The sequence below is a fragment of the Limanda limanda genome, chromosome 13 (genome assembly GCF_963576545.1).
Source record: "Limanda limanda chromosome 13, fLimLim1.1, whole genome shotgun sequence".
NCBI classification, from domain to species: Eukaryota; Metazoa; Chordata; class Actinopteri; order Pleuronectiformes; family Pleuronectidae; genus Limanda; species Limanda limanda.
Genome location: NC_083648.1, coordinates 27207268 through 27215794, shown reverse-complemented (window position 1 = coordinate 27215794; position 8527 = coordinate 27207268). Strand labels below are relative to the sequence as shown.

The window sequence follows — 8527 nt, the reverse complement described above, 5'->3', positions numbered from 1 at the left end:
CGGCTGGCTAGAACCTCTCTCTACTCACCATTGGAGGAAACCACAGACCCTTGAAACTAATGTCACTCGTGATTGGTTGGTAAAAGTGTTGCTATTGGTCACCTTATGGGTCATTGCAGTGCACACGTGGGGTCACAGCATTCCGCACGTGGGGTAAGCCCCTCCCACACAATATTTATAATAAAAATGTATATATTAATATTTATTATTATTTATAAGTAAGCCTTTACCAAAAGCACTGCAGTTAATTAAAACTAAACATTCATGTGATGCTATAGGTGAACATATTGTACAGGGAACAAATGTGAACAAGGTATATGTGGAGTGAAAGCTTTATTTACATACAGCAAAAATATTGTACAAAAACTCAGATGAGGCTTGAAATGTTTCTCTGCAGCCTCTGGGTCATGACTTCTTTGTGGGACTCTTCTCCAGTGTGTAGACGTCTGTGGTGTGTAGCTGTGAGATCAGTGTAGCTTCCAGTCTTATATGAAGTGTGGGACACAGGTCGGTGGGCTCCTGGCTGTGGAAGGATGGATCCATGTCATCTGTCCCGCTTCAATCAGCTGTAAACACATTCAGTAAAATTAGCACAGTTCAATGACAACATACACCTTTACATGTAGCTGGAAAATTATTTAATGAACATAACCTTACCCTCTTTCTTCTCCGACAACTCCTCAATGCTGATGTAAGGTCTGGTCGGATCATACTGGCTCATAGTGTGTCTTTGTACGTCATGGACAGGCAGCTGGGCTGAGGCTGTGAAAACATACAGAAAAAAGTCACGTTGATGAAAAAACTTAACGAGAACAAACTGTTACATCTAAGTAATTCATACATATTTACACATGCACTAGATCTGCTCCAGCACTCGATGCTGTATTCGTATTTTAGCAACTTTCTCGCTATCCCAAAGAGTGGCGGACATGCTTTCAGATGTAGGGTTAGCTTAGTGGTTAGCATGGCGTCTCTAGCTTAGCTCTCACCGTAACTCAGGGACTGTGCATCCGTCTTCTCCAACTCGACTCGTCCACACCGGGCCTGCGGCTCTGCTTCCACACGCACTCATCTTCTCCTCCAGGGAACAGCGTCGTGTCGACTTCAGCAAGTTATTTACCCCGAAAACAGAGTCACTCGTACGGGACAAGCTAAACACGACCCGCTTCCTGTCTGCGGGACACTCGACGCTGCTGCACTGGGTTTACGAGGCTCTGATTGGACGAGTCCATCAGCTGATGACGCGAGCGGGTGACGTGAGCAGCGGTTACTTCATATAGGATGAGTATGTGACTGAGGCCAGGTTTATTTTTTGTGGTGTTTGTACATTTACACCCATGATTCACGCTGTTCTGTGTTCGTAACCTTATAGTTGAATGCACTTATTGTAAGTCGCTTTGGATAAAAGTGTTGACTGTTTTAATGGAATACTGAGAAAGTTTAATAACAACAATTAGACAATTGAAGTTCAAATTATGAAGGAATTTAAGCTCTATATTGTGTCTTCTTTATATTTAAAATAATAATCAAACTGAGTGGAGATGTATGTTGTAGCCAAACAGCCGGCTGCTGTGTTTTGTCACTGTGCAGTCCATGGGGGATTAAATATTACACTGAAAAAATAAATCATTAAATCAATGAATGTTTCATAGCAATTTTGAAAGTAGTGGTGAAAAGGTACCATTTATAATTCATGGAACAGCTTAGTTTGCCATTGACATGTGAATTTAATGCCAGTATTTTGGGAGGACAGATATTTTTATGGAAAGCCAGTAGAAGTTTGGAGCTTACAGGACACAGATGATCAAACCCAGCACCATTTCTTTGCTGGTAGAGGTGTGGTTAACAAATCCTCTGTGCATTTAACCAGCACAATTGAAAAAGTGACTGTAATCATGCCACTCTGTACAGTTGTTGAGATTTAGGATTGTTTTGGATGACAATAAAAATTTGAAATAAAGTGCATTGTTTCATTTCTTTTGACTGCATTGACCTTTGTTCGTGGTATACAATATAATTCATTATAGCACACTAACTTACTTAAGAACAATTTAAAATTTCAGGTTTAATATTTATTTTAAGCCTGGTTTACTCAGCCAGATAGTTTGTTGGTGCCTCTTACACATTGGTGTTATCTGCTCTCAGGGAAACTGATTTGCATTTGTGAAGCTCAGAGCATTGTCATTTGCATGTGAAAGCGTCCTCTAGGAGTTGGAGCAGGGGGGGTCAAATCTCAACAGCTCACAGGCTTGACAACTGCAGGAACCCTGAGCGTTTCCTTTGCTGCCTGCAGATACGTGTGAAAGTCGTTAACCGAAGGATGTGCCAACACTTCTCTGCGACACAGATTGACACAAACGCTTCTTTTCATGCAGTGTCAGTTCCTGAAAATTAAAATCCTCTTTAACAAAACCTTGCTTCCCTGTGTTGATGTGATATTGTGAACAACGTATACTGAATGATTACAGTTAATGAAATGCAGCAACTGAAATACTTGCTGATTTTCTTGATAGAAACAAAGTTGTCTATTACAGATGTAGATTTCAGAACATGACAGTTATCAGTCTGATCATTACAGGTGATAAAAAATGCAATCACACAGCACATTTCACCATGTCCGACATGAAGTGTTGTGATCTCAGTGTGTTGATATCAATCCTCTTTCCGCTCCTCTCCTCTGAAGCAGAAGCAGCAGACACCAACACTCGGCTGTTAGACCCGCTCCGTCTTCCTCTGTCTCTGAGCGTCGCTCTCCAGAGCCGCGGACACGCGCTGGTTCGCTCCGACCGAACATTACGCAGAACCAATGCGGATTGAACTGTTTACTTTCGAGAGGCGTCTCTCCAGACACACCCCCTTTGTGCATCCGACTCTCCAGACACACACCCCTGCGATCTGATTTGCCCAATGTGAGTCGAGGGAGGGCCTTATACAAATCCCGAACATTACGAGTATAAATGGTTGCACTCTGCAGTTTTATCTGCACAGGACATCAGCTCCAGATCAGTGAAAATCTTAGCGAGAGAACAGGACCTGCAGCCGGCTCTGCTGCGGACAAAACTCTGGAAAATGGACAAGACTCTGCACTGTAAAAAGCCCAACTTCAAAATCATTGGTCTAACTTATTTTTAAAAGTTGAGTGAGCAAATTTTTTTTTTTAATGTTGAGCAAACCCAAAGTTTCAAGTTTACAAATAAGTAGTGCAGTCAACTGAACATTTTAAGTTGAGGAAACTTCAAATATTGCTTAGCCAGCTCCGGGATGCAAATATAAGTTCAGATTGAATGATATGAATGCATTTATATATGGAATATATCTACTTAGATATGTATATATAAACACACACACACAAACAAACATATATACATATGTGAACATATATATTTATGTCTTGTATTATCATTATACACATTTACACACACATATAAAATATATATAGCCTATATATATATATATAGCATGTTCAGATTTCTTTTTACCCCTTACTTTGTATTCACCTTCTGCTGTCTTGGAGTTTTAATTTTACCACTTTTACCAACCACATTATTAAATGTCCCCCTCTGCCCATCCACTGCAGCCACACAAGCAGTGATAAAGATAAAAAGAGAGAGTGGGGCTACGTATTCTCCACACAGGCTTGAGTGGAGAATACGTAATTTACCCTCGACAGCCGACATTTGACGGAGCAAACAGCGGAGAACTTCTTCAACATGGATGACATTAAATTAATAATTGAAGTGGAGAAGTGCAGTGAAAAAAAAGACGAATGTTGGGACAATGTTGGTAATGTTGGAGCAAGCGCTGCACGGCGCTTCAGCGTGGCTTCCGCGTCCGGAAGGCGACGTCATGACGTAGTCAGCGTCACTGCGCACTCGTGTTTTGAGACGCCAGCGCTCTCAGGTAGAGTGGGCTTGTCCGGACATGTTGGGGTGTAGTTGATCAGATGCACGTCCTTCTATCGCAAGTTCCGCCGCCCGATATCCCCCGACGGCAAGTTCCCACCGCCCGATATCCCCCGACCGCAAGTTTTGTCGACTGATGTCCTCCGACCGCATGTCCTACGGCTACGTGTCCTCCTCACTTTCTTCCAGCACTAACTAGGTAAGACTCCCGCCGCTATTTTACTGGTTATTCTGCGACCCGTTGTCTTTCGAATGCAAAGATTCACAACGTTTACGAAACTACATGTGTAAGCTATCCATATAATCTACCTGTTAGCTACCCGTGAAAGCCACGTGTTTGCTAACTTTCAGTTACATGTGAAAGCCACGTGTTTGCTTACTTTAAGTTATCTGTAGACCAACCCCACCCAAACCACCGTGCTACGTTTATAAATTACCAACGTGTTAAGTTGGGTTATCAATAAAATAATGGTAAATTTTGATGATCTTCTCCTTGTGTATACTGGGGTATGTGTCGTCTGTTGGTGTCTTTTCTGTTTGAATCTTAGCATAACGGTGAATTTAACAATTAAGCTTTCATACAGAGCTCGTTCACGTGTTATTTATTTCAAAATAACTACTTCTTATTTCATACATTTCCCACAAATATGGGGAAATGTAACTCAAATAGCCCTACATAGTTCTGTGTTTAATTTATTTCAAAGTACACCTACACTTGCCTCTGTATTTTTCTTCTCTTCATAAGAGTTTGGTGTTTTCCTTTGTAACAGGTAAAAATAGCTATAAAAGTCAACAGTTCTTTATTGTTCTATAATTTCATAAATGCAACAAAACAGTGTAGTATAGTATAACTTTATAAGCTTTCTTATCAAATATGTTTCTCAGCTCCAGACAAATTTTATTTGGGCGAAGAGGGGTCAAAATGGTTATTTTGATGTAAAGGTTGCCTACCTCTGCCTCAGCCAAATTGAGTTTGTTAATTTGGGTGGTGTTAAGCTCATAAACTAAATGTGTTTTCCTTGTTTCACAGGATTTGGATGCAGTGTAAGGAGTGCAAGTTCTCGCACCCTAATCAGGATATTCTCCTCAAGCATTACCGACTTTGCCACTACCGGGGACGCTTTGGCCACTGCCGTGCCTGTACACTGACTGCTGCTGCACTTTCAAAACAAGCGGTGGGTTAAAATGCCACCTTTCAAGAGTACACACAAAGTCCAGAAAAACTGAAGTAGAAGTCACCTTTTTTTGTCAATTGTGTGACTTTAAAGACATCTGTGCCCCAAAGAAATACATAGCCAATCTAAGGACTCATTTGAGGCAGCATGTGACTGTTTATTGTTGTTTACTGTTTACTGTTGGTAAGATTTTTTTTTTTATATAATGTGTAATGTCCTAAATGCTCTACCAATTCCACCATTCTGCTCAGCTTCCGGATGTAGCAAACCCTTTTAGTTTATAACTGTACAATGTGGGCACCTTCTGTAATTGGAGTCTGTATTAACACTAATACTGTTATTTCTCCTCTCTTAGATATATGCTGAGTTTTTTTGAATCACTCAAGTGGATCTAAAGAAGACATTCTTCACATCTTTGGATGCACACGCCTCAAACCTGATAAAGCTTTACAGAACACGTTGTTAAGGTTTGTTAGATCTAGGACCCCACAGCAGACACGGAACGAGAAGTAGAGGTTAAGAAAATAAAGTTTATTTCCAGGTAACATGGAAACAGGTTGTAGTGGCAGTAATCTGGCTTGTAGATCCCGAGTGGAAGCGAGAAGCGGCGAGGCACACGACGGTCGACAACATAGTATAATCCGGCGCCGGAGTGGAGAGCGAGCCAGGCATATATGGAGGAGATAATGATGATTGGAATCCGGTGTGCCTCATCTGCCGTCGCCAGGAGCCACACCACGCCCCCTGACACACACAACACACAGGAGGAACACAACAGAGAAGGAAGAGAAACAAAACAACAACAACTCACAACCCACAATCCTCACAGTACCCCCCCTCAATGGACGCCGCCTGGCGGCCGGCCCGGCCTGTCCGGGTAACGAGCATAAAAGTCATTAAGGATGTCAGCGTCCAAAATAAGGGAACGAGACACCCATTGTCTCTCCTCTGGGCCATATCCCTCCCAGTCCACGAGGTATTGATAACCACGACCACGCCGGCGTACGTCCAAGATCTTATTAACAGTATAAGCCGGGTGGCCGTCTATGATAAGGGTGGGTGGAGGAAGCTCAGCAGGAGGGCTTAGAGGACTGGTGGACACTGGCTTGAGGAGAGAGACGTGGAATGTGGGATGAACCTTCAAAGACAAGGGGAGTTTAAGTCTCACCGCACAAGGATTTATGATGCGATCCACCTCGAATGGACCAATATATCTCGGAGTCAGTTTACGGGATTCGGTCTGGAGAGGCAGATCCCGGGAAGATAACCAAACCATCTGTCCAGGTTGGTATTCCGGAGCAGGGATGCGGTGACGGTCAGCCACTCGCTGATTGCGGGCTGCCGTACGGACGAGGGCTGCCCGGGCCTCGCGCCAGACCCGACGAGCACGCTGCAGATGCTCCTCCACGGATGGCACTGCCACGTCAGCTTCCTGGGATAGGAAGAGAGGAGGTTGGAAACCATTACAAACCATGAATGGCGACATACCTGTGGCGGAGCAGACCAGGGAGTTGTGCGCATATTCGATCCAGGAGAGGTGTGTGGCCCAGGAAACCGGATGTAGAGCTGAAACACAGCGTAGGGCTGACCCCAGATCCTGGTTAGCCCGTTCTGTCTGGCCGTTGGACTGCGGATGGTAACCGGAGGACAAGCTGACCGACGCCCCCACCGCTTGGCAGAACGCCTTCCACGTCCTCGCGGCGAACTGAGGACCCCTGTCCGATACGATGTCCACCGGGATGCCATGCAGCCGGAAAACGTGCACGACCAGCAGGTTTGCTGTCTCCAGGGCGGATGGAAGTTTGGATAGCGGGATGAAGTGTGCCGCCTTAGAGAAGCGGTCAACGATGGTAAGGACCACAGTATTGCCTTCAGAGGGAGGAAGACCCGTGATGAAGTCCACCGCGATGTGCGACCAGGGGCGGTGAGGGATGGGTAAGGGGCGCAGCAGTCCCGCAGGGGCCTGATGAGAAGCCTTGCTTCGGGCGCAGACAGAACAGGCAGCGACGAATTCTCTGGTATCCGCCACCATGGAGGGCCACCAGAAACGTTGTTGCAGCAGAGCCAGGGTCCGACGGGCACCAGGATGACAGGCAATCCGCGAGGAGTGTCCCCACTGCAGAACTGGAGACCTGACGACCTCAGGAACGAACAACCGGTTCGGTGGACAGCCTTGCGGAACCGGCTGGTCCCTCTGGGCCCCCTGGACCACACCCTCGATCTCCCACCCGGCTGCTCCCACCACGCAGGCAGAAGGCAGGATGGTGTCTCCGGACGTGTCATCCATAGGAAGAGCAAACTGACGTGACAGCGCGTCCAGCTTGATGTTCTTGGATCCAGGCCGGTAGGTGAGTGTAAATTGAAAACGTCCCAGGAAAAGTGCCCACCGGGCCTGGCGAGAGTTGAGCCTACAGGCAGAACGGAGATAAGACAGGTTTTTATGATCGGTCCACACAATGAAAGGTAGCGTAGATCCCTCAAGCCAGTGCCTCCACTCCTGCAGAGCCAGGACAACCGCCAGCAACTCCCGGTTACCAACGTCATAGTTTCTCTCCGCAGGTGAGAGCTGGCGGGAGAAGAAGGCACACGGGTGCTCCTTCTGGTCGGTGGTGGTACGCTGCGACAGCACGGCTCCCACCCCGGAGTCAGAGGCATCCACCTCCACCACAAACTGTAACGCAGGGTCAGGGTGAACAAGAACAGGTGCCGATGAAAACAAACACATAAGTTTAGCAAACGCCCCCTCAGCTGTAGGAGACCACTTAAAAGGAATCTTGATCGAAGTCAGCTGCGTCAGAGGTGTAGCAACAATACTATAGTCTCGGATAAATCTGCGGTAGAAATTAGCAAACCCGAGAAACCTCTGCAATTGCTTCCTTGATGTAGGAGTGGGCCATTCGGCCACTGCCTTAACCTTGGCAGGGTCGGTCTTGATTTGCCCCTTCTCCACAATGAAACCCAAAAAACTAACAGAACATACATGAAAATCACACTTCTCCGCCTTCACATATAACCTGTTCTCCAGGAGTCTTTTGAGCACAAGCTGGACATGTTGCACGTGCTCCTGGTGGTTACGGGAGAAAATCAAAATATCATCTAAGTACACAAACACAAAACAGTTAAGCATGTCCCTTAACACGTCGTTCATAAGGCATTGAAACACAGCAGGAGCATTGGTGAGGCCAAAGGGCATAACCAAATATTCAAAATGACCCAGGGGGGTGTTGAACCCCGTCTTCCACTCATCCCCCTCCCTAATCCTCACTAGGTGGTAGGCGTTCCTAAGGTCCAATTTAGTAAACACAGTGGCCTCATGAAGGGGTCCGAAAGCAGAGTCAATGAGAGGGAGGGGATACTTGTTCTTAATAGTAATGTTGTTGAGGCCCCGAAAATCGATACAGGGTCGCAAAGACTTGTCCTTCTTCTCAACAAAGAAAAACCCCGCCCCCA

At 45.7% G+C, this 8527-nt stretch overlaps 1 long non-coding RNA gene across 1 annotated transcript; it reads right to left on the bottom strand.

Moving 5' to 3' along the window:
* Window positions 1-314: 314 nt before the first annotated feature.
* LOC133018637 (uncharacterized) lies at window positions 315-745 on the bottom strand. The gene is made up of 2 exons (XR_009682819.1): window positions 658-745; window positions 315-566 (listed from the first exon to the last, which is right to left on the bottom strand). It is a non-coding gene; the product is annotated as an uncharacterized LOC133018637 (long non-coding RNA).
* Window positions 746-8527: the final 7782 nt, after the last annotated feature.